Source organism: Hordeum vulgare, chromosome 4H (assembly GCF_904849725.1).
Source record: "Hordeum vulgare subsp. vulgare chromosome 4H, MorexV3_pseudomolecules_assembly, whole genome shotgun sequence".
Classification (NCBI taxonomy): Eukaryota; Viridiplantae; Streptophyta; class Magnoliopsida; order Poales; family Poaceae; genus Hordeum; species Hordeum vulgare.
In genome coordinates, this window is record NC_058521.1 from 587077513 (window position 1) to 587105416 (window position 27904).

At 46.9% G+C, this 27904-nt stretch overlaps 1 pseudogene; it reads left to right on the forward strand.

Annotated features, from left to right (window-relative positions):
* Nucleotides 1-22372: 22372 nt before the first annotated feature.
* LOC123450156 lies at nt 22373-22667 on the forward strand (annotated as a pseudogene).
* The last annotated feature ends 5237 nt before the right edge of the window (nt 22668-27904 follow it).

Consider the following 27904-nt stretch of genomic DNA (forward strand, 5'->3'; position numbering starts at 1 on the left):
CCTTGGCCCAAAGTGGCGATGTTGCCAAGCCGGCTTTTATGTCGTAAAAATGCTCTTCTGGCTAGTCGGATGCCATCGAAACGGTGAAGATAATGATGGAAAGACGAGACGAGGAGCGGAGAAGCGGTGCATTTCTTGCCCTCCGTTTGCCCTCTTTTGAATAGCGAGCGGACGCGAGAAGTTTGCCTGACATTGTGTTTAATGTCGTCCGTCTTAGGAACAGACGTGTGGCCGGAGTAGGTTTATTGGCACATGCACAGGTTTAATGGATGCATTTCAATACGGCGAAGAGGCATGTTCAGGAGGGTATGCAGCAGGGCGGCACCCTTGATTGGCGCGCCGCTTCAGTGAAGGAGCCTCCGCTCTAGGTTGGCTTCAATATGGACCGACTACTCTACAACGACATGAATGCGGGGAGCCAGCGTTGGGTGGGAACGCACGCGGGCGAGAGAGAAGGGTTTTGGATGGGCTAGGGCGATCAGAAGCGGGCGTGGTGTTGTCCGAATGCCTGGAAAGCCCTCCACGTTCGTCTGAGGTTTTGGAAAAAAATGTCTATACTTTTAGTAAGACTGATGCACATCCACGTTAGATATATGTCTTTCACGGTCTAAACGAATGTGGTTGGTTTAAGATTCGGTGTTGGAAATGTCCTTAGACTCAACTGTTTAAGTGTTTCTCATGGCGCAAAGAGCTCGCTCTTGGGATGGCACGAACCAGCGGGAGTTGTGGGATGTGCACAATCGTTGCTAGTCGAATAAAAAGAGAAGAAATGAATAGAAAAGTCGTTAAGAGCATGTACAACCGGACATCTCAAACGGTCTTTCGGACGCGCCTAGTCTTAGATCAATCAAAAGAGAGAATAAAAAATGTAATTCAACCGGACCACTCATATCATTCATATAAACTTGGGTTGTCCGTGAATCCTTATATTGAACACAAATATAGAAAGGCCGATGTTACAGATCAGCTAGATGATATATGCAAAATATCATCCGCCCTGGGAGCCGTCTGATTAAAGCATAGGGCTTGTTTGATCTATAGGCTCGTAGCCCGTATTTCTCCTCTAGTTAGACCTCCATGAGGACAGCCCAGCCGTCCTTGTATCTCCTTCATTGCGGCACCTCCATGCCTCCCCCGCCCCCAACGCTCATGGCAGCACCAATGCCTCCGATGAAGCCCCATTGCGCCCCCAACCGAGCTCCAACGCAGCATCGTCGGCTCCGACGAAGCTCCAATGCAACTCCGGTAAAGGCCCATTGCAGCCCCCGACAGAGGTCCAACACGGCCCCGGCGGCTCCGACGAAGCTCCAATGCAACTCCGACGAAGCTCCTGTGCAGCCCCGAAGGAGCTCCAACGCGGCATCGATGGCGCCAGCGAAGCTACAATGAAACTTCGGCGAAGCATCATTGCACCATCGATGAAGCTCCATTGTAGCTCGCAACCACCTATTGATTTGTGTAGCTAGAGCCCATGAGGATGGCTCCCAATTCTCGTAACAACGACATATGCACCGGAGAGCCGTTGGAGCACCGATGACCCTGCATCGTGGCACCCGGCCAACTGCAGCGCCCTCGAGTTGGAGCATCGCAGCTCCGGCGACCATTGACCCCGGGTTGCTCTGACGAGGGCTGATGGTGAAGAGGTGGTGCAGCTTGCTTCGACCACGATTAATGGCGAGCCGATGGACATATTGGACGGGATGAGACAAAGGTAGGAGAGGAAAAGGGAGTTCTCGCTCAGGCATGCGGTAGGAAAAAGGGAACGAGAGACCGCCATTGACGCTAGAGATAAGGAAAACTGCACGGGATCATGGTGTGGCCCCGCGGACGCGTGGCGAACAGGCGACATGGCTTAACTTGTGGAGAAATCATTCGGATTCTTTTAAACATTTTTCATATAGGAAGGATATGAGGGTTTGCGGACATGCCCGATGAGTCCGTCACGTAGAACGCGGCCCCATTCCGAATCACTTTTTTTTATTCATCTATTTTCTTCATCTTCTAGTCACTAATCACATGCAGGTGACCTGACAAACATATAAGAAAGAAAATAAAAAATATAAATATGCAGATAGATAAACATGAAACACATCTGATCTCTCACCGGCGCGTCCATAAACATTTAAATGATAATATTTATTATGTCCAATTATAGATGCTCTAACTTACGCGGCGCAAAACTTGATATGTGCCGTGCTTTTGCATGAGTGTGTCGCGAGGAGCTTCGATGAGCTAGTTCCGGCGAACAATTGGCACAATTGGCATCGGAGTGACGATCTGGCGGCCATGTCGAGCGGCAGAGGAGTTACTGGAGAAGAGCGCCTCATCCGGCTCACTCAATCGCGGACTGTAAACACTTCCACCCGTCCCGCCGGCCGAATCGTTCGGTCGATCGCGCGCGGGCTGCGCGCCTCGCTGGCAGATGCATGCAACATTTTTTCGTCAGATTTGCTGTAACCATGTATGAATTTGATACAAACGTTTTTTTTTCCATTTTGCTACAATCTGTCTATTCGAAAAGCTACATCTACGTCTGGTTGCAACTCGAGTTCGTTGAATTTTTGCTACAACCGACATTTGACGTTTTGCTACAACCGTGTTAATTTTTGCTACAACCGACATCATTTTTTTGCTGCAATCGTTTACTAAAAAAGTTGCATACACGTTCACGTAGATATTTGCTACAACCGGCATTTAACATTTTGCTACTACGCATCATATGCTTCGTTTTTTTGCTATGATCACGTAGATATTTTTTTTGCTATAATTTTTTTATTACAACCGTTGACGAAAATTGTTGTATAACGTTAAAATTTGTTGCATCGAGAAAAATGTTGCATGAAGATCTAACAGCGCAGCTCGTCTCCAGCTGGCAGATCAGGCGGCTCGCGCGCGGCCGGTCGAATCGTTCGGCCGACACACTGACGCAGAGCATCGCCCATCACGGACCGACGTGACGGCGGTGAGATCGTTTTGCAGCAGGTGGTACAGCAGCGATACCAACCTCCAAAATGCAAAATTGCAGGCAAATCCATAGCAACTTGTTTTTATTTTAGATGTGCGCGGTACTGTTCATTATAAAAAGCAAAGGAAAACGCTTTTAGCCGGCGCGCCCGCCGAAGTGTTCGGTTGATCGCGCGCGCCCTGCACGGCTGGCTTGCCAGGGCTTGCAACATTTTCTTCATTCAGATTTGTTGCAACCAAGTTTAAATTTGCTACAACCGTTTCTCATTTTGCTACAATTTATTCATTAAAAAAGTTGCATTCACGTTTGGTTGCAACTCGAGTTTGTTGGATCTTTTTGCTACAACCGACATTTGATTTTTGTTACAACCGTATTAATTTTTGCAATAACCGGTATCATTTTTTGCTGCAACCGTTCATTAAAAAAGTTGCATACACGTTCGTGAGAGTTGCAACCCAAGTTCTCCGAATTATTTTGCTACAACCCACATTTTGTTTTACTACCACGCATCATTAGCGTCCTTCTTTTTTGCTATGACCACGTTGATATTTTTTGCTACAATCATATTTTTGTTGCAACCGTGGACAAAATTTGTTGCGTCGTGGCCTATATTTGCTGCATCGAGGGATTTTTGCTGCATTGGAGATCTAACGGTACTGCCCAGTACTGCCCAAAAGCAAATTATTTTATGTTGGGAATACATATGTAAATATGGTATATGGGTCCCACAAAAGACAACCTTTAGTCAGACAGGTACAAACCTTTGAAACCAAACTTCTAATTTTAAAACTTTCTACATAATTTAACTCCTGCAGCAGAGACCTTTGAAACAAGACATATTTTATACGTTTTAAATTGGTCCAAAAATCATGAAACATATTTCACGTAAATAACATCTATTCCAAATTACACATTTTGAAGAAACAAATTCACGCTTTTAAAATAAATTGTCACACATTTCCAAATAATCATTTTCAAAAAGGACATTTCAGTTTTATATTCTTTCCATGTTCAGAACCCACATTTCACTTTCCACAGCTTGTTTCGAAAATATCACATCTATTTCAATTCCATATTTTTGAAATAAAAAAATAGACTTTCAAAATAAAATGTCACACACTATCAAATAATCAGTTTCACAAGTCAACATTTCAGTTTCATGTTATTTTTATTTTTAGAACCCACATTTCACTTTTCACTATTTGTTTCACAAAAAACACATCTATTTCAATTGCGCATTTTGGAAATAAGATCGTTAATTTTTTTTGAAATAAACTGTTACACATTTTCAATCAATTTGTTTCACAAGGTGACATTTCTGTTTTATATAATTTTATTTTTAGAACCCATATTTCACTTTTCAGAGGTTGGAAACATTGGCAGAATTTACCCATCGATAGGTTGGAGGTGTGATGGCAGTCGAAATGCTGGATGACCCTCATGACCGTATGCTTGATGATACCCCAACACTTTTTGAAGAAGATACCCGTGAAACCATCTGAACCGAGCGCCTTATCGCTTGACATCATTTTAATGGCCGCCCATACCTCATCTTCCGTGATGGCGCTACCTAGATCGTGCAAGTTGTGGGTCTCCAAACCTAGCTCATCCCAGTTAAAATCTTTGTTGCTACCGCTTTCCCTTCCCATGACCTCAGAGAAGTGGTCATGGATGATCTTGTCTTTTTCGTCATGCTTGGTCACCCATCCATGTGCGTGTTTGATCCGGTGAATGTGATTCTTCCTCCTTCTAGCATTGATGCGGCGGTGGAAGAATTTTGTGTTTGCATCCCCATGCCTTAGGTTTGCCAACCGAGCACATTGACTCTTCCTAGTCCTCTCTAGAACCGACAAACTAATCACCCTTCGCTTGAGCCTCAAGCGTAAGTTATGTTCCTCCACAAAAAGGGCTCTTGCCTCTTGTGCAATGTCAATATGGAGAATCACAAGCAGGGTCGCATGGAACTGGACTTTCGCCCTGGAGAACAGATTCTTGCTCTCGGTAAGCCATTGACTGGCACTCTCTGGCAATAGCTAGATGAATGCTGATCCTGTGACAACAAACATTCCCCTGCAACGGCACCAGAAGAATGCTGCTAGCACTCCCCGGCAACGGAGCTAGAAGAATGTTGTTGATGGCCCACCAGCGCATGGGTTCGCAACAGTTTTCGAGGGTAGAGTATTCGACCCAAATTTATTGATCGCCTATAGGAGGTGAGAGGATCATACTCTCAAGTATTAACAGCTGAATGTGTCAGATTGAACCACACCTGAAAGATTAGTATCTGCAAGCAAAGTAGTAACAACAAAGTAGCGAGTAACAGCAGTGGCAAGGAACAGCAGTAGTGACAGCAGTAGCAACTAGCAACAGTAGCAAGCGATAGTAGTAGCAACAGTAGCAGCAGAGCAAGACAAGTAACAGCAGCAGAGCAAGACAAGTAACAGCAGTAGTAGGACAAACTCGTAGGCAATGGGTCGGTGATTTGTTTGGATGATATTCATCATGCAACAGTTATAACACGCAGAGATATGTGGCTAGCTCCCGTTCGTCAATGTGATGTAGGCATGCATTCCGTGTGTCGTCATACGTGCTTAGGGAAAAGAACTTGCATGACACCTATTGTCCATCCCTCCCATGGCAGCGGGGTCCAAAAGGAAACTACGGGATATTAAGGTTCTCCTTTTAATAAAGAACCGGACCAACGCATTAGCACTTGGTGAACACATGAAATCATCAAACTATGGTCATCACCGGGAGTGGTTCGGTTATTGTCACTCCGGGCTTGCCGGATCATAACACATAGTAGGTAACTACAACTTGCAAGATCGGATCTAAAACACATATATATTGGTGACATCATAATAATTTCAGATCTGAAATCATGGCACTCGGGCCCTAGTGACAAGCATTAAGCATGGCAAAGTAGTAGCAATATCAATCTCAGAACATAGTGGATACTAGGGATCAATCCCCGTCAAAACTAACCCGATTACATGATAGATCTCATCCTACTCATCACCGCCCAGCGAGCCTACGAATAGATTACTCACAAACGACGAAGAGCTTCATGGAATTGGAGAGGGAAGAAGGTTGATGATGACGATGGCGATGATTTCCCCTCTCCGGAGCCCAAAACGGACTCCAGATCTGCCCTCCAGATGAAGAACAGGTTGTGGCGGCGCCTCCGTATCGTAAACGCGACGAAATCTTCTCTTTTTATCTTTTCTGGGACGAAAGTGAACTTATAGAGCTGAGATTGGGGGCGGCAGAGCCGTGTGGGCCCCACAAGCTTGCCCACCGCCACCAGGGGGTGGCGGTGGCAGGGCTTGTGGCCCACTGGCCCACCCCCTTAGGTAGATCTTTGCGCAGGTATTTTTCATATTTTCGAAAAATGTTCCCTGTAAATTTTCAGGACGTTCTGAGAACTTTGATTTCTGCACAAAAATAACAACGTCAGTCCAGGTTAGTTCCATTCAAATCATGCAAATTAGAGTCCAAAACAAGGGCAAAAGAGTTTGGAAAAGTAGATACGATGGAGACGTATAAACTCCCCCAAGCTTAAAACCTTGCTTGTCCTCAAGCAACTCAGTTGACACACTCAAAGAGAAAGAAAAACTTTGACAAACTCTGTTTGATCTTGTTGTTGCAACTATGTCTAACTCATAACCAGAATTTCAGCAAGATCACAAGTTAAGCACATAAGCAAGTGACACAAAGGTCTCACGGTAAACTAATATCAATGGCATAATCAGCTAATAAGCAAATAATAATGAGTTTCAAATACCAACACTTCAATCAAAACAAGCATGAAGCAATATGAATAGGTGGTATCTCGCTAGCTCTTTCTGAGACCGCAAAGCATAAATGCAGAGCACTTTCAAAGATCAAGGGCTGACTAAACATTGTAATTCATAGCACCGAAGATCCAGTCATAGTCATACTCAATATCAATCAAAAGCAAAGCATAAAAATGTCAGAAATGCTCTCTAATTAGTGCTTATAAAAGAGGAGGATGACTCAATAGGAAAATAAATAGACAGGCCCTTCGCAGAGGGAAGCATTGATTTGCAGAGGTGCCAGAGCTCAAGCTTTGAAAACAGAGATAATAATTTTGGTTGGCATGCTTTCATTGTCAAAGAAATACCAAGAGTTCTCAATATCTTCCATGCTACTCATGCTATAGGCGGTTCCCAAACAGAAAAGTAAAGTTTTAACTCCCCCATCACCAATCAATCACACTCCATGGCTAGACGAATCCTCGGGTACCGTCCATACTAACATCAATCCGGGGGGAGTCTTGTTTTACAGTTATGTTTTCGATTTAAGCGTGGAACTGGGCATTCCAATTACCGGTCCCTTTCTCGTGAATGACAGTGAATAAACACATGTCGAGGATAACACTCCTAGCATGGAAGATACCAATAGCCCTCTGTCACCACATGAGCGGTTTGGGCATGCAAAACAGATTATTTCTTGAAGGTTTAGAGAGTGGCACATGCAAATTTACTTGGAACAGCAGGTAGATACCGCAAAATAGGTTGGTATGGTGGACTCTCATGGAAAAACTTTTGGGTTTATGGAAGTGGATGCACAAGCAGTATTCCGCTTAGTACAAGTGAAGGCTAGCAAAAGACCGGGAAGCGACCAACTAGAGAGCGACAACAGTCATCAAGATACAATGAGTTTGACTAACATTGAAGGCAAGCATGAACAGGATATAAATCACCATGAACACGAACATCATAGATGCTATGTTGATTTTGTTTCAACTACATGCATGAACATGCGCCAAGTCAAGCCACTTGAATCATTCAAAGGAGAATACCATACTATCATACTACATCGTAGTAATCTCAAAATCTATGTTGGCATTCAAGACAAACCATTATAAACTCTCAGCTAAATAAGCATGGCATCAGAAACTATGATCTCTAAGTTGTCATTGCAAACATGGTTCTCTCACAACAAGGTTGAATCTGGGATGACAAGCTAGTCATATTTACAAAAACAAAATAGATAGGGTTCATACCAGCTTTTCAGTCTCAGTCACTTCATCATATATCATCATTATTGCCTTTCATTTGCACGATCGAACGATGTGAACAATAATAAGAGTGCTCGTGCATTGGACTAAGCTGAATCCGCAGGCAAACACAAAGGAGAAGACAAAGTAATATGGCTCTTTGAAAGCTAAACAGGTATGCATGCAAGAGCCACTAAACATTGTAACCAATATCTTCTACCTTGACCCAAAGAAAAAGAAAACTATTTACACGAGAAAGCTCTCAACAAGCAAAAGAAGAAAGAAAAATCTTTTTGGGTTTTCTCAAAAGGACACAAAACAAGAAAACAAAAAAAACGAAAATAAACTAGCATGGATAATACAGTGGCAAAGTGTGAACACCAGCTAACAAAGTGAAAGCATAAGCATGAATGTAAAGTCGGTGAGAACATGTACTCCCCCAAGCTTAGGCTTTTGGCCTAGCTTGGTCTACTCCGAGGGATGGTCCTGGCGAAACCCAAAATTATAATGGGTGTTATACGGGAGTGCTGGAGCCACTGCCTGAATAGCTGCATCGCGAAGTCGAGCAACCGTCGCCTCCCTCTCATACTCCTCTACCTCCCCTATGGTTATGTAGTATCCTCGTTTTACCTGAAAGTCAAAGAAAGCAGGAGCAGGAAGGGTAATATGGAAAACACGCTGCCGGTTAAATATCAAGCGGTATAGGAGGGATCCATGATCTCTCTCAAGGAACTGGTAGCGTGTTAGAGCGACACGATCAAGGTAGGCTGTACGGAGAGGAGGGTCTTCTGAACGGATGGATATTCCAAGAAAATTTGCTAAGCGTGTAGCATAAACTCCACCAAAGAAATCCCCCTCACTGGCATTTTTATTCAGCCTCCTTGCTATTATAGCTCCCATATTGAAGCTCCTGTCACCTGTTAGTGCGCTCTTAAGGATACTAAGCTCAGAAGCGCATAGGTGACAATGTGCACCCTTGCCGTTAATGCACCTACCTATGAAGAGAGCAAAGTAGTGCAAGGCAGGGAAATGGATGCTTCCTACGGTGGCTTGCGTGATATCTCTGGTTTCTCCAACAGTTATACTGGAGACAAAGTCTCTGACCGAAGACTTAGAAGGATCATTAATACTACCCCCATCGGGTATCTTGCAAATCATATTGAAATCCTCCAAATCCATGGCATAGGATTTATCGTACAGATCAAACAGTATGGATGAGTCACGGCCAACTGAAAATTTAAATCTTCGCACGAAAGAGGCAGTGATCATAGCATACTGTTCACATTTATCTGAGAGGAATTCTTCTAACCCGGCATTGCAGACAAGTGTATCAAACTCATCCTTGAAACCTGCTTCGATCATAAACTCATCTGAAGGCCATTCACATGATTGCACCAGTGCGTCCCTTAGTTGAAATGGTTTGGGCTCCCGAAAAGAAAGACGGGGACCCTTCTTACTTGAGGAACCACCATGAAACTTCCTCCTGAACATAATTTCCTTTTGCTGAAATTTTTGAAGTTCAAGAGAAAAGTGAATGAAGACCATCCATACCTTGTAGCAACTACTCCTACTAGTGCCTAGAGACCATATCGCGCGCTAAAACTACTTGGGACCAGCTAAAATCAACCTTTCTAGCTCAAGAACAGGGTCACCAAGGTAGCAAGAATACGCGAAAGATAAAGCACTAGAGCAAAAACTAATTGGACCAATGGAGGAGTCACTTGCCAATGAGTAATTTCGCCAAAACGGTTCGAAGAATGGTGCTTTGAGCAAGGAGATTGAAAATCACAGCCAAATGAGCAAGGACACGGGTTTGAGCTGCGAAACATTTTTTTCTGGAGGTGGAAGAAGAGGCTGGGAGCTGGAATGAGTGGAGGGGGTCCTTGTGGGCCCCACAAGCTTGCTCTCCGCCACCAGGGATGGCGGTGGATGGGCTTGTGGCCCACTGGTCTGGCACCCAGGCCAGCTCTCAGGCCCAGTAATTTTCAAAAATTCCAGAAAAAATCATACTAAATTTCCAGGACCATTGGAGAACTTTTATTTTCGAGGAATTTTTCTCCGGGACGCTAAAACAGAAAACAGGAAAAACTAAACTAAATCCGTCATTTTTCTTCTAAGCAACAGAAAATGAAAGCTCAAAACAGAGGTATGTGACTCTTTGATTCATCCATTTCATGGTCATCGAAAGAAATCCGTCAATGGGGTTGATCAAGTCCTCATGACAAAACCTTCTCGAATCTCAAGAGAGAATGGAGAATTTTCGAATAGCCACTAAGTCACCTCAATGGGGATATGTATCTCCCCAACAAGCAAATCATACTTCATCTTGACACGAGGAATAGGGCATTCAAAGCTCCCAATAAGAATCGATAAAGTCTTTTCGATAGCATTGACGCAATGTACTTGATATCGTTTCTTCGGAAAGTGCACTGTGTGCTCATTACCGTTGACATGGAAAGTGACATTGTCTTTGTTGCAATCTATAACAGCCCCTGCAGTGTTTAAAAAGGGTCTTCCGAGGATGACAACCATGGTATCGTCCTCGGGAATATCCAAGATAACAAAGTCTGTTAAGATAGTGGTGTTAGCAACCACAACAGGCACATCCTCGCAAATGCCGATAGGGAAAGCAGTTGATTTGTCGGCCATTTGCAGAGAAATTTCAGTGGGTGTCAACTTATCCAACTCAAGTCTACGATAAAGAGAGAGCGGCATAACACTAACACCGGCTCCAAGGTCACATAAGGCAGTTCTTACGTAGTTTCCTTTTGATGGAGCAAGGTATAGTGGGCACTCCGGGATCACCAAGTTTCTTAGGAGTTCCACCTTTGAAAGTGTAATTGGCAAGCATGGTGGAGATCTCAAGATCTGGTATCTTCCGTTTATTAGTCACGATATCTTTCATGTACTTGGCATACAGAGACATCTTGAGCATATCAGTTAACCGCATCTGCAGAAAGATGGGTCTTATCATCTCAACGAAGCGCTCAAAATCTTCATCATCCTTTTTCTTGGATGGCTTAGGAGGAAAGGGCATAGATCTCTGAACCCATGGCTCCCTTTCTTTACCATGCTTCCTAGCAGTAAAGTCATTCTTATCGTATCTCTTAGGTTGTGGGTTATCAGGATTAACCGTAGGTTCAATCTCCACATCCTCATCATTGCTAGGTTGTGCATCATTATGAACATCACTGTCCATTTTGTCACCAGCTTCATGTTCATCACCAGATTGTGTTTCTGCATCAGACGCAGAAATATCATTAGGTTCTTCAGGTGTGACAGTATTTGGTGAACTGGCATGTAGGTTTCTATCATCCTTCTTCTTCTCCTTAGGATGACTGGGTGTATAAGCATTGATTCCTTGAGAATCTTGATCAATTCTCTTAGGATGACCTTCAAGATACAAAGGTTCCTGAGTCATTTTTCCTCCTCTAGTAATGACTCTAACAGAGTTGTCTTTTAGTTCATTGAGCAGGTCATTCTGAGCTTTAAGTACTTGTTCTACCTGAGTAGTAATCATAGAGGCATGTTTACTCAGAAGCTTCAGATCATTGACATTTCTGTCTACACAAGCACTTAAATGGCTAAGCATACGAGTACTTTGTTCCAAATGTGTGCTAACATAATTGTTGAAACTCTGTTGTTTGGCAACAAAGTTGTCAAATTCATCAAAGCATAGGCTAGCAGGTTTGTCAAAAGGAATATCACTCTCATCAAACCTACGCAGAGAATTCACTTCTACTACCTGTATCGGGTTATCGAGACCATGGATCTCTTTGATAGGTGGTAGATTTTTGACATCTTCAGATCTAATGCCTTTCTCTTGCATAGATTTCTTGGCTTCTTGCATATCTTCGGGACTGAGGAATAGAATACCTATTTTCTTAGGAGTTGGCTTAGGAGGTGGTTCGGGAATAGTCCAAGTATTATCGTTGATCAAGATGTTATTCAGTAGGGTCTCAGCTTGTTCTACAGTTCGTTCCCTAAAAACACAATCGGCACAACTATCTAGGTGGTCTCTAGAGGCATCGGTAAGTCCGTTATAGAGGATATCAAGTATCTCGTTCTTCTTAAGAGGGTGATCAGGCAAAGCATTCTGTAGCTGGACGAGCCTCCCCCAAGCTTGTGGGAGACTCTCTTCTTGGAGTTGAGCAAAGTTGTATATTTCCTGCAAGGCAGCTTGCTTCTTATAGGCAGGGAAATATTTCTCACAGAAGTAATAGACCATATCCTGGGGACTACTCACACATCCAGGAGGAAGAGAGGTGAACCAGGCTTTAGCGTCATCCTTTAGAGAGAAAGGAAGTAGCTTAAGGATATAGTAGTGGCAGATCTTCTCCTCATTAGTGAAAAGGGTGGCTATATCGTGTAGTTTGGCAACATGGGCTACGACCGTCTCAAACTCATAACCGTGGAAAGGATCAGATTCGACTAGAGAGATTATCTCAGGATCGACAGAGAATTCATAATCCTTATCGATGATAAAGATAGGTGAAGTGGCAAACTTCGGGTCGTATTTCATGCTAGCTTTCAGAGATTTTTCCTTCCACTTGAGAAGTAATTTCTCAGTGTCATAGGCATCCTTACACGCAAGAAAATCCTCAGCTATCTCTCCCTCCATAACGTAACCCTCAGGTATATCAGGCAATTCATATCTAGGAGAGCTAGATCTAACAGGAGCAAAAGCAGGTTCTATCTCAATAGTATCGGCAGTTTCAGAAGCACCACGAGCATTGGCAGTAACTCTAGCAATATGAGCATCAAGGAATACCCCTAGTGGAACATCATGCAAAGTAGCATCTCTAGCAGTATCAAGCATATCATCATTAGGCAAAATAGCATCTATAGCATCATCAGGCAAAGCAGTATCAGGCATAGCATCTCTAGCATCATCACGCATAGCATCTCTAGCAGTAGCACCATAAGCATCATCAAGCACAGGAGACATATCAAGATTTCTAGCAGGAGGTGATGTCGCAAACTTACTCATAACTGAAGGTGAATCAAGTGCAGAGCTAGATGGCAATTCCTTACCTCCCCTCGTAGTTGAGGGCAAGACTTTGGTTTTTGGATCCTTCAGATTCTTCATAGTGATCAGCAGATATAAATCCCAAGTGACTCAGAGAATATAGCAATACCTCCCCGGCAACGGCGCCGGAAAAATGCTGACTGGCACTCTCTGGCAATAGCTAGACGAATGTTGATTCTGTGACAACAAACCTTCCCCTGCAACGGCACCAGAAGAATGCTGCTAGCACTCCCCGGCAACGGAACTAGAAGAATGTTGTTGATGGCCCACCAGCGCGTGGGTTCGTAGCAGTTTTCGAGGGTAGAGTATTCGACCCAAATTTGTTGATCGCCTATAGGAGGTGAGAGGATACTCTCAAGTATTAACAGCTGAATGTGTCAGATTGAACCACACCTGAAAGATTAGTATCTGCAAGCAAAGTAGTAACAACAAAGTAGCGAGTAACAGCAGTGGCAAGGAACAGCAGTAGTGACAGCAGTAGCAAGTAGCAACAGTAGCAAGCGACAGTAGTAGCAACAGTAGCAGCAGAGCAAGACAAGTAACAGCAGCAGAGCAAGACAAGTAACAGCAGTAGTAGGACAAACTCGTAGGCAAAGGGTCGGTGATTTGTTTGGATGATATTCATCATGCAATAGTTATAACACGGAGAGATATGTGGCTAGTTCCCGTTCGTCAATGTGATGTAGGCATGCATTCCGTGTGTCGTCATACATGCTTAGGGAAAAGAACTTGCATGACATCTATTGTCCATCCCTCCCGTGGCAGCGGGGGTCCAAAAGGAAACTACAGGATATTAAGGTTCTCCTTTTGATAAAGAACGGGACCAACGCATTAGCACTTGGTGAACACATGAACTCGTCAAACTATGGTCATCACCGGGAGTGGTTCCGGTTATTGTCACTCCGGGGTTGCCGGATCATAACACATAGTAGGTAACTACAACTTGCAAGATCGGATCTAAAACACACATATATTGGTGACAACATCATAATTTCATATCTGAAATCATGGCACTCGGGCCCTAGTGACAAGCATTAACCATGGCAAAGTAGTAGCAACATCAATCTCAGAACATAGTGGATACTAGGGATCAATCCCCGTCAAAACTAACTCGATTACATGATAGATCTCATCCTACTCATCACCGCCCAGCGAGCCTATGAATAGATTACTCACAAACGACGTAGATCTTCATGGAATTGGAGAGGGAAGAAGGTTGATGATGACGATGGCGACGATTTCCCCTCTCCGGAGCCCAAAACGGACTCCAGATATGCCCTCCAGATGAAGAACATGTTGTGGCGGCGCCTCGGTATCATAAACGCAATGAAATCTTCTCTTTTTATTTTTTCTGGGACGAAAGTGAACTTATAGAGCTGAGATTGGGGGCGGCAGAGCCGTGTGGGCCCCACAAGCTTGCCCACCGCCACCAGGGGGGTGGCGGTGGCAGGGCTTGTGGCCCACTGGCCCACCCCCTCAGGTGGATCTTTGCGCAGGTATTTTTCATATTTTCCAAAAATGTTCCCCGTAAATTTTCAGGACGTTCTGAGAACTTTGATTTCTGCACAAAAATAACACCAAGGCAATTCTGCTGAAAACAACGTCAGTCCAGGTTAATTCCATTCAAATCATGCAAATTAGAGTCCAAAACAAGGGCAAAAGAGTTTGGAAAAGTAGATACGATGGAGACGTATCAGCCATATTGCCGTTTTTTTTGAACTAGTGGTAGAGCACTTGGTATGGCTCCGAGTGCCCGACGTGCTCATCCACGCCAATTTCACCACTTCAGAGAAGCCGGGCAAAGAGGCCCAAAAGTTCTCAAACTTGAAAGATCTTGGCCTTCTAGGCCATTTGTTATCCTCCAACAAGAGGGGGCAATGGCTGGAAAGAGAAGATGATAGAGCGTGCATCACATGGGTGTTAAAGGCCAAAACCCACTCAGCATTGCAAAAAAAAGGAGTCGAGGTTGCAAAGTGTTGTCGTTTCCTCACGACATATGCCATAGGTACGCTTATCGAGAGTGGTTGGAGCCGAAAGGACGCCGACAGGCTCCGAGAACGAGATTAGTAACTAGCGAACAAGACGCACGATGTACCCAGGTTCGGGGCTCTCCGTGGAAGATAATAGCCCTAGTCCTGCCGGAATGGTTGATGAATAAGAGTGTTTACATGATGCTCCTTGCGTTGTTCGACAGAGGAGGAAGAAGGAGTTGCCGGCTCGCGTTCTCCCTCTCATGTGTATGTGTGTGGGTGTGAGAATGGACGACCCTCTGTATGGAGGGGGGTCGGGGGGTTTTATAGATGAACCCACCTACCTACAAAATGGATATAAGTACATAGTGAGGAACCCGGCTGGCAGCCTCTCTAGCCGGCCAGGGGACCCACTATGGTTTAGTCTTGTCACTTGAGGGACCCGCCGGCAAGCCTATGGGGTTGGTGTGTGCTGCCCACACACGACGCGTGCTGTACGTCCGTCGTCATCTTGTGGGATACGGCGCAGGTCACCAGTATGGTTGTCTCCACTTTAGCCACGCCGGACCGGGTAATGGAGTGGGCGCTGGCGTGCGGGTACTGTGCGTGTTTGACGGATCAGAGCCGGCGTCGACCAGCGGTATGACCGCTGACACTGTAGCCATGCATGCGCTTCTCTCTCGTACACGTGTTGACGTACCTTCACCTTTAATCGAAGGCCCCAGTCACATCCTAGGAATTGATGCGACGGGAGCCCTTTAGCCGGCTGGCGGCATGACCAACCAGCCAGAGAGTAGCCGGTTACGCTAGTAGCCGACAAGAGCTTCGTAGCCGGCCAGGAGGAGCCGATAATTGAGGAAGTTATTGCTTTCCTCTATACCCAAAGTATAGAGGAGTAGGCTTGATGTGCCTACCCCGGGGTTATCCCCCCGTCACAAAGCGTTGGGTTTTCCCGCTCATTACTCCAAGTGAAGCCCCTATTTTGCAGATGCATTTCGTTAAGTTCACAAGATTCGAATTCAATCCTAAAGAGATTGATCCTTCCCCTGTCAACAGTTCTCTTGTTCTTGTCTTGCGCGCGAACAGTTGGTTGAAATCCCCAAGGGCCAACCAGGCGATCCTGTTGGGAGGCTTGTGGGAGATGAGCTCGGCAAAAAAGGCATCTTTGCAAGCGTGGTCAGTTGGCCCATAAACGGACGTGACCCAGAAACGAACATCGGTTGCCGTGATACAGACCATGCCACACAGGCAGTAGGTCGATGCAGTGATATCAGAGACGTCAGGAACATTGTCATCCCATAGAAGTAGAATCCCTCCCTTGGTGCCTATTGCTGGGCGTTGCACAAAGCTTTGGAGCCTGTTGCCACCCAGGAAGGAAGCGATGAACTTATCAATGTTGTCGAGCTTTTTCTCTTGAAGACAGACGAGGTGGCAGGAGGAGGCGCCAATCATTGCACTAACTGTTGCCCTCCAATCCCGGCAATTCAGACCACGGACATTCCAACATAGCGTTGATGGGTTGTGTCATCATGGGTCACACAAAGAGTCACTTGTCGATTGCCACACATAGCAGCCGAACACAACCAACATAATGGGAATAGAATTAGCAGGGACACTAGGATGCTGAAGCAAGAACATAGAACAAAGGCACACCCTGGTGATACAACCCATATTGCTAGAACTAGGGGCAACACTACTACTAGTCCGAGAGGACACACATGACGCACTAAGAAGTTGGGCTAACATTTGCATCAGGAAGACACGTGCATGCAACCGAGGGGCTTCAAACATCTTGTAACGCTGTATCACCTAGCTGAGCAAGATCCAACGCTCCCTCGCCCCCATGGTCGAGCAGAGCGTCTTCGACTCCGTTGACAGCCGCGTCATCGGGGTGAATGAATCCCCGCATGGCCATGATCACCTCTCGAGCGACATGGTCCTTGAACTTGGAAGTGAACTCGTCGAGAGTTGCTTCCGTCACATCTTTCCCACCCATGGTTATCCCAAGCATGTGACACACCAATTTTTCTGCGACTTTGGTCACCAGCACAGCCAAAACCTTTGGCCTAGAATGCTTTATACGCTGCAGAGAGAGGCCACCCTTCATGGAAATCCGCACCACAGCCAACGTCTTCCGATGAGCCGTAGGAGGCCTTGGACATGGCGATGGTGGCATTGCAGAAATGCTCCTATGACACACCTAAAAAAGTGCTTCCGTAGGATCTTCAAGGGTTTTGTCTTGAGGAGCACGCAATGGTGAGGGAGTGCACTGCAGCGGGCCGGCGCACATCAAGGGCGATGTTAGGAAGGACTGCAAACCGGTGGCCTGGAAGGCGACAACGTGGGCCTTTGGAGCGATGCAGGTGAGCACAACTGAAGCAGGGACCGGTCAGGAGCCACTTGTACAAGAGGGGAGTTTGAGGTTCCCACCCACTTGGATTTGGGTCTTGGAGGCAGCACCAAGGTCGGAGAGAGCTAGGGGGACACCGGAGGAGAGTGCTCGTCCTGAGAGCGGTGCCTAGCGGAACGAGGCGACACGTGGCGCACGGGGTTGCAACCGCGGCCACCATCCAGCCCCGGTCCGTCGAAGGCCAGCAGCTCCATGTCACAGACTGGTCCCTCACTGCCCGACCCTGAGCCCCTGAGGACAGCTGGAGCAACTCCAACCAAATAAAAAGCCTGGAGGGCAGCAGGGGCGCCTCTATCATGCCGCCGGCCACCAGAGTGCTCTCACCTACGGTCCTGGGCTTCCTCATGCTGGCGATCACGCGTGTTTCGAGAGAGCAAGCACTGCACCGTGGCGCCCCAGCTCTCTCGTGCACGTTCACCGCCAGGCCCATGTGGCTCGTCGCGGTAATCATAGTCGTCATGCTTGTCGGAGCGGCGGGCAACATCTCCTCATTGTTACTGCCGCTTCCATGGGATGTAAGAGCCATCATCGAGAGTGCAGTACGAGGTGAACTCATGGACTTCCGGAGGATGCGGGTTGTAGTCGTTGTCAACAGCCTTGAAGTGGTCCTCATGGAGGTCGAGGTGGATGATGACGCGATGTCGGAGGCAGCGTAGCCCCGACGACGGTGGCCACACGCAGGAAGGGATAGCCATTTGACCTTGGGGATAACGTTGGAGTGTGCCGTACACGCCCAAAGGGCCATGTCCCTCGTGTTCTCCTTCTGAAGTGAGCGCGGCTCAATGTAGTCGAGGGAGAAGCCGCGACCAATGAGGAAGGAGGCGACGTAGTTGTTCCAACCATGAAGCGGGACTCCCTCCAAGCAAAGGCAGTCGTGGTGGAGTTGGTCCTCATTGTCGGCGTGTGCCTCAAGCGGCCACTCCCTCACATAGATGAGGTAGCCAGCGTGAGGAAGACAACCACGGGACACCGCGAGGGCGGAGTGGTGCTGATGCATGAAGCGGACAAAGAACTGCTCAGGGTAGTGCCTGACGACCTCGATGTCGGCCTATTGCGCACCCAAGGTCGTCGTCAGCTCAGAGGCCACCTGTTGGCAGGAGACATCCTGCCTTGCGTCGTCGAGCCAAGCTACCACCCCGTTGGTGGAGAGGAGGGCAGACTCGGCCTGGATCTCGGGAGTTGCAGGAACGACGACACAGTACTCAGCCGGACGGAGCGACGCGTCACCCAGGCGGGGCGTCCTGGCCGAAGGGGAGGCACCAGGCGACATGGCGAGGCGGGGCGGGGCGAGGCGATCTGGGTGGCCGGGCAGGCCGAGGGAGGGGTGGTTCAGGCACTTGGTTGCAACCGAGGATGCTTAAAGGCTTCCAATGGTTCCGGCACCCGCGCGACTTGTGGTCGTTTTGAAGTCGGCGGGGGCACCTTAGCGGGTCACAGCATGCCTCCGCCCTAAGCCCGCGGTGGAGGCACCTACAACATCGGCCTAGAAGCCAACGGGGTATGGGAGCAGGTTTGAATGCAGCCGTGAGCTGAGTTGGAGCGCCCGACCCTTTTCGCGACGCGATAAGCTGCCAGTCGCTGGTCACCTCAGCCTCGCGCCCCGTGTCGGACCGTGTCACCGGAATTGAAAGCGCACGAGCTGCAACAGGGGCGGAGGAGGCCTGCTGCCCCACACACGCGCAGTTAATGCCACCACCAACTCGATCTTCAAGGCGCAAGGCAGACGCAGCAGGGGCAAAAGGCGCCGAAGCAGCCATCGCCCGGCCCGGAGATGCCGCGGTTGGTTGTGAGTCGGGGACGAAGTCAACGGAGGCAGCGAAAGCGGCGAGGCCGCCCGAAAGCGAATCTGGATCTGACGCCACAGGGGAGGCAGAAATCGCGGCGATGGGAGGTCACGACAGCCGCGCGACCGCACGAGCAGGCCGACCAACAGGTGGCGGAGGCAGCGACATGCCGGCGCTGGGAGCCAAGTCCGCCGCCGTCGGGATAGGGGTGGGCGTAGGAGGAAAGCGTGGGAGGATACATTGCGATAAATGTAAGAGCATCTCCAACGGCCGCGCCAAAAGACGCGTGCGCGGTAAACCCAGCTTTTAGCGCGCGCGGGAGGTTTTGGGGCGCTCCAGCGGCGGAGGGAAAGTCGCACGCGCGGGAACCGCTTGCGCGCGCGCGAAAAGGCGGCAGTTCGTGCGTCAATTTTGCCGCGCCACGTCCGGCGCGCCTATAAAATACGGCGCTCGCCACGCGCGCCTCCACCGCTCCTCTTCTCTTCCTCTACCTCCCGCGCCTCCACCGCTCCAGCGCCCCGCCATCGACACGCCACCATGCCGCCGCGCCGCCGAGGAGCATCGGGCTACCGCGGCGTCCGCCTGCGCCCCAACGGCGGGTACTACTCGGAGATACGCTCCGGCGATCTCCGGCTCAGCCTCAGCACCTACGAGACGGCGCATGAGGCCGCCCGCGCGTTCGACGCGGCGGCGTGGCGCCTAGGCAGGCCGCGCCGGCAGATGAACTTCCAGGACGTCTACACGCTCCAGCAGGCGTTAGACGTCGCCCCGCCGCCTCGTCTTAACTCCGTACAAGACCGTGCGGAGCACATTGCGCGGCAGCGCCGCCTCCTCGTCGCCCAGGAGGACGAGCGGGTCATGGCGGAGTGGCGCCGGCGCCACCCGGAGGACGTCGCCTACGAGCAAGACTACTGGGCGGAGCGCCGCGAGGAGGACACGCGAAGGCGCCGCGAGGAGCGGTTGGACACGCGTCGGCGGAAGGCATTGGCGAGTGCGCAGGCCGATCTCGTTGCTGCAGGCGGGAGGTCGTTCTTCACTGAAAACGACGATCGTTGGTTGGACATATGACTGTCAACATCTGACGACACCAACGACGATGATGATGGTGATGATTGGAGTGACTGGGAGTAGTTTATATGTTTTCGAACTATCTATCTACTTGCACCGTACTTTTATCTATGTTTTCGAACTATCTATCTAGTTGCACCGATGTAAAATAACTTTGTATCATTTTTTATTTTATGCAATCTATTTTTAGTATTTTGCTGATTTTGCAATCTATCTATAGTTGTGTGCGCGCTGCATTTTTGCGTGCTGCTGGAGCGGCGCGCGCTGCATTTTGGCGCGGCTACTGAAGCCAGCGTCTATCCCCGCGCTAAACCAGCCGTAGCGCGCGCTAAACATATTTTTTGAAGATGCTTTAAGATAGTTATTTTGCATCCAGATGTAAAATAGCAAATCTGGCACCAGGTACGCGTTGTCGCAGCGGCTGCAGTTTGTGAATGTGTGCATCGTGCATGACTCACATACGTGCGACTAGTTAAAAAACCAAAATAACTAGATAAAAATAAATGGGCGTCTAGACCTCAGTTCATTAAGTATTTTTTAGAGCTCAGTTGACATACCTTGTGAACGTTTGAGGATTCGAATTTATCAAATATAAATGTAAATGGATAAAGTCCAATCATAGGATATGACATTCAGGTCATATGATCGTCTCGAAGCGACAGCGAGTTACGCCGCTGGGCCGGCTCGTGCCTGACTCGCACTCTATTCCTGCAACCTCGCACCGCACCGGTCGACTGTCCTGTGCGGGTACACAAAGTTTCTTTTTTTTTTTTCTTTTTTTTTTGCGGCTACACATGTTGCACCCTCAATTAGCCAGAGATCAGTTGTACGCCAACTCGATTGATCGCTTGATGCTGCACGCCATGGTACATGGCTTAATTTAGCACGCACCTAATCTTTCAGGCCGCTGCAAAAATGCTCAGAACTTTCGATTCAGTAGAACGTCCTCCTGTTGCTTTCCTTATGCCTTAATTAAACTTTTGCACTGTCCTGAAAAGACGTACTACGCCTATTCGATTCAGTAGAGCAGGGCAGGCCGAGGGAGTAGTTTGGACTGAACTCGCGTCGATCAAGATCAGAATGTTCTGATTTGCATCCAGACAACTAAAATTTCAGGCCTAATTAACTACGCAAGCTATTCCAACATTTATGCGATTAGCCTGTGGTTACAGACATACTACATGGAGTCCAAGGACGTGCACGTTTTGCTCGTTCGTGTCACCCCTGTGCCTGAAATTTGCCCACCGTTTACGAAAAATGCATGGATTATTTACGCGGTTCGACGGCGCCGCCCGTGGTTGGTAGCGGCGGACAGATGTACAGTGCACTCCGAGAGAATGTCGGATGGATTTCACCAGCCAGCACCACATAGTACATACATTTTGGCCAGTACACTACAAGTTCCAATGTCGATCGTTGTCATACCGTGAGGAGTAGACGGTTGCAGTTGCATTGATGAGTGGCTAATGTTAGAGTATCTACAAACCGGACATTTTGTATTATCCTAACACGAGCGGCATCACGGATCATTGACCAGACAGAAGAACGATATCTCCCCTAATAATAAAGCGAGCAGCGCTTCTGTCGTCCGTCGCGGCATTCTTAAAAAACATCACTGGAGTTTCCGTTATTCAACCGGCGGTACGTTTTTAAGTGATACAAACAAAAAAAAATTCGTTTTTGTAGAAACGCCCCTGTAGTTTTCCGAATTCAACTCGCAGTCCATTAAACAAACACATCACGCCAGATCCCCTTCCTCTTCCCCACGCACGCCGAAGCCCTTCTCGCCATGCCCCGTCGCCAGGCTGCCTCACCAGCCCCGCCGCCTGTGTGCGTCCTCCGGCTGGATCCGGCAGCCGCTCCTTGCCCCGGCCAGATCCGGTCCCCTCGCGGAAGGATCCAGCTATCCCCGGCGGTCCCGTCGCGTGCCACCGGTCCCGTCGCGTGCCACCGGTCCCTGCCGCTCCCCTGCGCCGCCTTGGTCTCGTCGCGGGAGGAGGACAAGGGCGCTCCGCTCGCCCCGCTGACCCGCTCGAGCGGATCTAGGCGATAAGAAAAACCTAAATTAGTTTTCTCCTTACCTCATAGCTCATGTCATCAATGTCCAGTCTCATGTCCCAGTGATGGCGGACTGCCGCGCGCTGGAGGTGGTGCCGCTCAAGGGCGCCATGACCAACAAGGTGTACCAGGTGTGCTGGCTCATCACCCTGGCCGAGGCGGGCGCGGGCGCGGGGCCGCTCAAGGAGAGGGAGGTGAGGAAGGTGCTGGTGCGGATTTACGGCGACGGCGTCGACCTCTTCTTCGACCGCGAGGACGAGTTGCGCACCTTCGAGTGCATGCCCCCGCCTCCTCGGCCGCTTCCCCAACGACCGCGTCGAGGAGTTCATCCACGCACGGGTAGGTGCATATCGCGTCTAATGAACAAAATAGCTATCAAAATTGCTTCTACCTTTCAGTCTTTCTTGGTTCAGAGGCCATTTCAGAACTGGTATCCTCTGTTTCTTGGCGAATTTCATCCTCTGCCCCTCCTCTCCACCGACCGGCTCCCCGGAGCATCTAGTGGTGGAGGAGATCCTCACTGACGGGGGTCACCGGCGTCGAGGTGGGTCTCTCCCGGCCATTTCATTGCTATATAAGCGCTTGACACTCACTTGACATGGCCACAGATCACAGATCCATCCATTCCATTCAGTACTATCAGTGCAAGAACAGAGAGACAATGAGTTCCTCGCCTCCGAGGTGGGGTTGGAGCCGACTTACATTGCTCAACGGTCCATAATTCTCTGTTACAGCCTAGAGGGCCGGCTGAGAGCCCGTCATTATGTTATGAAGTTCCTTAAGGAAAACGGATTGCTGAAGCATGATCGGAGCTACTTTGCTGCAGTCGTAGTGAGCGATACTTATTTCATAAAAAAGTACATACGCCCTTACGTGGAAGTTGTGCCGCACCTAGCTGAAGACTATGATGCCGCTTGCAAAGGGGAATTGCCGACTAATTTCAGATTCACGTAAGCCAAGAAAGGGCCATGAAAATTCCTAACTGTGTGCTGGTTGTCCGATGTTGTATGCTTGTTAGATGCTGGATTGGTGGTCATTGCTAATGTGTGATGAAACTGATAATTTGATTCCTGAATCGTGATATGTAATGCCATCATCATTCAGTAGAGAGGAGGCCATGGCTTGGTTATGAATTTGTTTGTCCTTGTTCATGTTTTTAAACACACGTATTGGTTGCTGGTGCATTCTGCATTGCATTAAATTGCAGTTTTTCAAATTAGTTGGTGGTGCATTGAGAGGCAATGAGCCAAGGTAAGGCCCCCTTCTTGTGGGTAATACATTCCTACTGTTCTATACTGTTTTTGCAATTCATAATGGATAATTTGAGGATCAATCTGATGCCCGTTCCAAATTTAGCTAAATAGTCTTTTTGGAATGATCAATTCACGTGGCTTTAGCCAGATCAGTTTGGTTTGCTCATATATGCAGGTTCTTAGCGATCCATCTTTGTTTTAACTAAGGATAAACATATTCATTCAATTAGGGAAAGTGTCTACAAGCGAGTTCTCCTTTAGTTGGATCAGAAGTAACGATTTGGAGCCATTGGTTGTATTACAACTAACTACTTGGCTGTAGGATGAAATGTGCAGGACTAACATCTGTCAAGGTTATCTGCTAAAGAGAGATGCTCACTTAACTAAACATGAAACTTTCAGATAATGGAGGAGGGCTAGCATCATTTAAATTTAAGTAAAGTTAGGTGTCTCTGTTCATTTTTATGCTAGCAATGTTACTGACACACTGGAGAAGTACTTGCTGCCAGTAATGTTATCTTGACAAAGAGGTATTAATTTTGTATTGTGTGTATTGTGGATTTTCATGCTCTGCACCAAATGGAGAAGTTGTTTGTGGCATAGATAAAAGAAACAATACATTTTGTGCCAAGCAAAAAGTGGCCGGGAAATATATAGGAGCATACTGAACTCATGATTTGAATCAGAGCTGAAAGTTAACTCTGAATCTGTGTGTGTCTTAACATGATGGCTGAACTCTGCCCTTACACCCTGGTTGACAATAGCTGCCTTCCGGTCATCCCTTCCTCTTGACATCAAGGATGTTTAACTGTATCTGGAAGTATGTTTCTGATCCAAGCTTTTATCAGCCTGCTTAGTCATTGAGAGTGTCATTTTTGCAGAGCAAGAATTTGTGTTCCTGTTACTTATAAAGTTGTGACCATCCTGTAATTTTGCAAGTTTATTTTGCCGTTTGTGATGATGTGACTACATTCTCCCCAAACTCGAGTCCCGTTGCAGCTTGCACTTGCCGCTGCCCTCAATCACTATCTCTGTGTAGCTAAGAGCATCTCCAGTCGCGCCCTCAACAGCCCCCTCCAGGCACCTTTTTAGTCGTCGGCTTATGTAAGCATTACATTATATTTTAAAACTTTAAAAGAAACTCCTTCCGTCCAAAAATAGATGTCTTACATTTAACATTATAATTTACATTTAACATTTAATGGAAAAAAATAGGTTCTGCATTTTTTTCTAGCCCGGTGCAACGCACAGGCATTATTACCACTCAATAAAAATGATAATTATTATTAAAAAATTAATCCAATTTTTATGTAAGCATTACATTATATTTTAAAACTTTAAAACAAACTCCTTCCGTTTAAAAATATATGTCTTACATTTAACATTTAATGGCAAAAATAAAAGATTCTGCACTTTTTTCTAGCCCGGTGCAACGCACGGGCATTTGTACTAGTCCTATAAACATGGTTCAAACGTTTGGATTGACCAACACTTTCATGCATAGCTTAAATCTGGAACCAAAATGGGACGTTCGGACCGGTCCATTACATAGGACTGACTGCATTGGCCTATGCCAAATCGCTTGAAGATGACCATCTCCTTATCAGATACGTCATGTTTCTTTCCTCTTTCTTGCCTCGTCTGCTTAGTTGCATTGTAGCTATGCCATCATCGTTGCTCTGTCACCGTCCCTAACCCACAACGCTGGCGACAATAACCCACAATTCCTTCGACCATGCGGCCATCGGACGCCACCCCGGTACGTCCAACTTCTTCGGACATACACCTCGTGCTCTATGTGTTCGACGAAATGTCTTAACATTCTTTTTATTTTTCTAATCATTTGTAGGTCACCAATGGAATCATCGTCGAATTATGGCTATGAAAACACGAACATTGCCGAGTTCATATACAAAGAGTTCATCGAATAGTCAGATTCAGACGATGAAGATGTTGAAATGATGATGATGATGAGCATTCAAAAAGACATTGAGATGGAAGAGGAACACATATTGAACTTCAAGGGTTTGATAAAGGATCGGAGAGTTGTTCCCCGGGAAAGGATGGCGAGCGCACGACCAACTACTTCACACTGGATCCAAGGTACCATGAAGATTTCTTTCGACATCGCTTCCCGATGAGCCAACTTTGTCCATGCACATAGTGGCTGTTGTGGAGAAGGCTAGTGACAACTTTAAGATAAGATGCATCGACAACTTCAAGAACAACATTGCTCACATGTAACTTCTCAATGATCTTGTGATGTGGATCCACATTGGAAATCACTAAACTATGATTTTTATGTTTCAGTTATGCACTATGAACAAATTTTATGCTTGGATTATATTTGGACGACTTTTAAAATTAAGAATAGTTTGTAGTCGTGTGCGTTGCTCATTGTTTGTGTTTGATGCTCAACATGCATGTGCTTGCTTGGATATGAATTTTAAATTTTTGAACCGGGCTTTCTCCCCTTTCTATTACTTTCATAATGGAAATACAATGTTTATGAGACTAGGACCGGAAAGAGAGCGAAAGGGAAAAAAGCGAGTTCGGAGCAATATCAGGAAACCCGCCGTTCACGCCTGTCGTCGGGAACATGAACTGCGGGGCGAAAACCCGATATCACCCTAAACTACACAACAAGGATCACAAGTATCAGTACCACTACCAGGCACCCCACAACAGCCACCACCAGACCAGGCTCACCAAAAGAGCACAAAAACAAACTGAAAAAGTTTTCACCAATTGGGACACAAAGCCTAGAGCACCACCATGGACATGAGGCCATCATCACTGCAAACCAACAAAAGTGAACCGAACATCTCCCTATCTGCATTCACCATTCATCCCAGATTTCTTCATCCTCAGCCTGCTCGCTTGCTTCTGCCCTCGGCGGTTCACACAGCCGCAGCATTTGAGCTGCACTCTTCTTTAGCAACTGAGCTCCCTTCTTCACATTCTCTGCCATCGCCGGTTTCTGCATACCTGCCCAGTAATCAATAAACGCACTCGTTGTGAAAGCAATTTCAAAAGGAGTTTTGATCCATTTCTTCTCAAAAGTAGCCCGATTCCGAGCCAACCAAATGGACCAACAAACTGCAGCTAAGCCAACAGTATAAATTTCGCATAAGCCTGGCAAAAAAACATATAACCAAGAAAAGACCTGCCAGATTGTTTTCGGAATATAACTAGTACCAAAAACAACACCAACCGTTCTCCAAACAATCCTGGCCACAGAACACCCAAAGAAAAGATGTTGCGCCGACTCAAGTTCATTACAAAAAGAACATTTAGGATCTCCCTGCCACTGTATTTTTCTCATATTATCTCTAGTAAGAATAGAGTTTTGGAAAAACTGCCACAAGAAAATTTGGATTTTTAGAGGAATTTTAGCCCCCCAAATCCACTTATAATGTGCCCCCGCAAGGTTTCTCTCCAACCATCTATACATAGATTTAGTAGAATATTCTCTGGAGTTATCCAGCCTCTAGTAAACCTCATCATTTTTATCTGCACAAATTTTATCCAACACCCATTGCTTCATATCTTCCCATTTTCGAAGCATAGCTGGAGATAACCTCCTCCTAAAAGAAGAAAGATGATTCATACTTTCTAGTTTATCCACAGTACACTCCTTATCTAAGCAAATCTCAAAAAGATCAGGATATTTATCTTTAAACAGAAAATTCTCACCCAGATCATCTAGCCAAAGACTAGCAATGTTACCTTTATTAAGCACCACCCCTCTACCAGCCATGTAATATTCCTTAACTTTCAAAATATTTTCCAACAGGGGGAATCAGAAGCTTTCTGCTTAACTTTAGTTGCAGATGTCCTTCTGAGGTACTTAGCTTTCACAATATCTTGCCATAATCCTTCCTTCTTCTCCAACTTCCACCACCATTTAGCTAACAAGCTAATGTTCTGTTTCCTTAAATCTTTAACCCCCAGGCCCCCTTTGCTTTAGATCTACAAACACGGGTCCATTTCACCATATGATATCCTTTTCTTCCTTTGCGGTGCCAAAAGAATTTTCTTCTCGGTTTGTCCCATTTTTCCAGTGTAGATTTTTTAATCAATGCCATGGACATATAATATGAGGGAATATGAGATAGTACCGCATTAACCTTAATAAGCCTACCCCCACTAGATAAAGATTCACTAATCCAGGATTCCCCATGACTAATAAACTTGTCATCAACAAAAAGCCAATCACTCCACTTAAGTCTAGCATAACTGACAGGCATACCTAAGTATTTAATAGGAAAAGCCCCAATCTCACAATTGAACATATCAGCATAGTTTCTCATAGTGTCATCATCCGCACCAACCGAGAATATC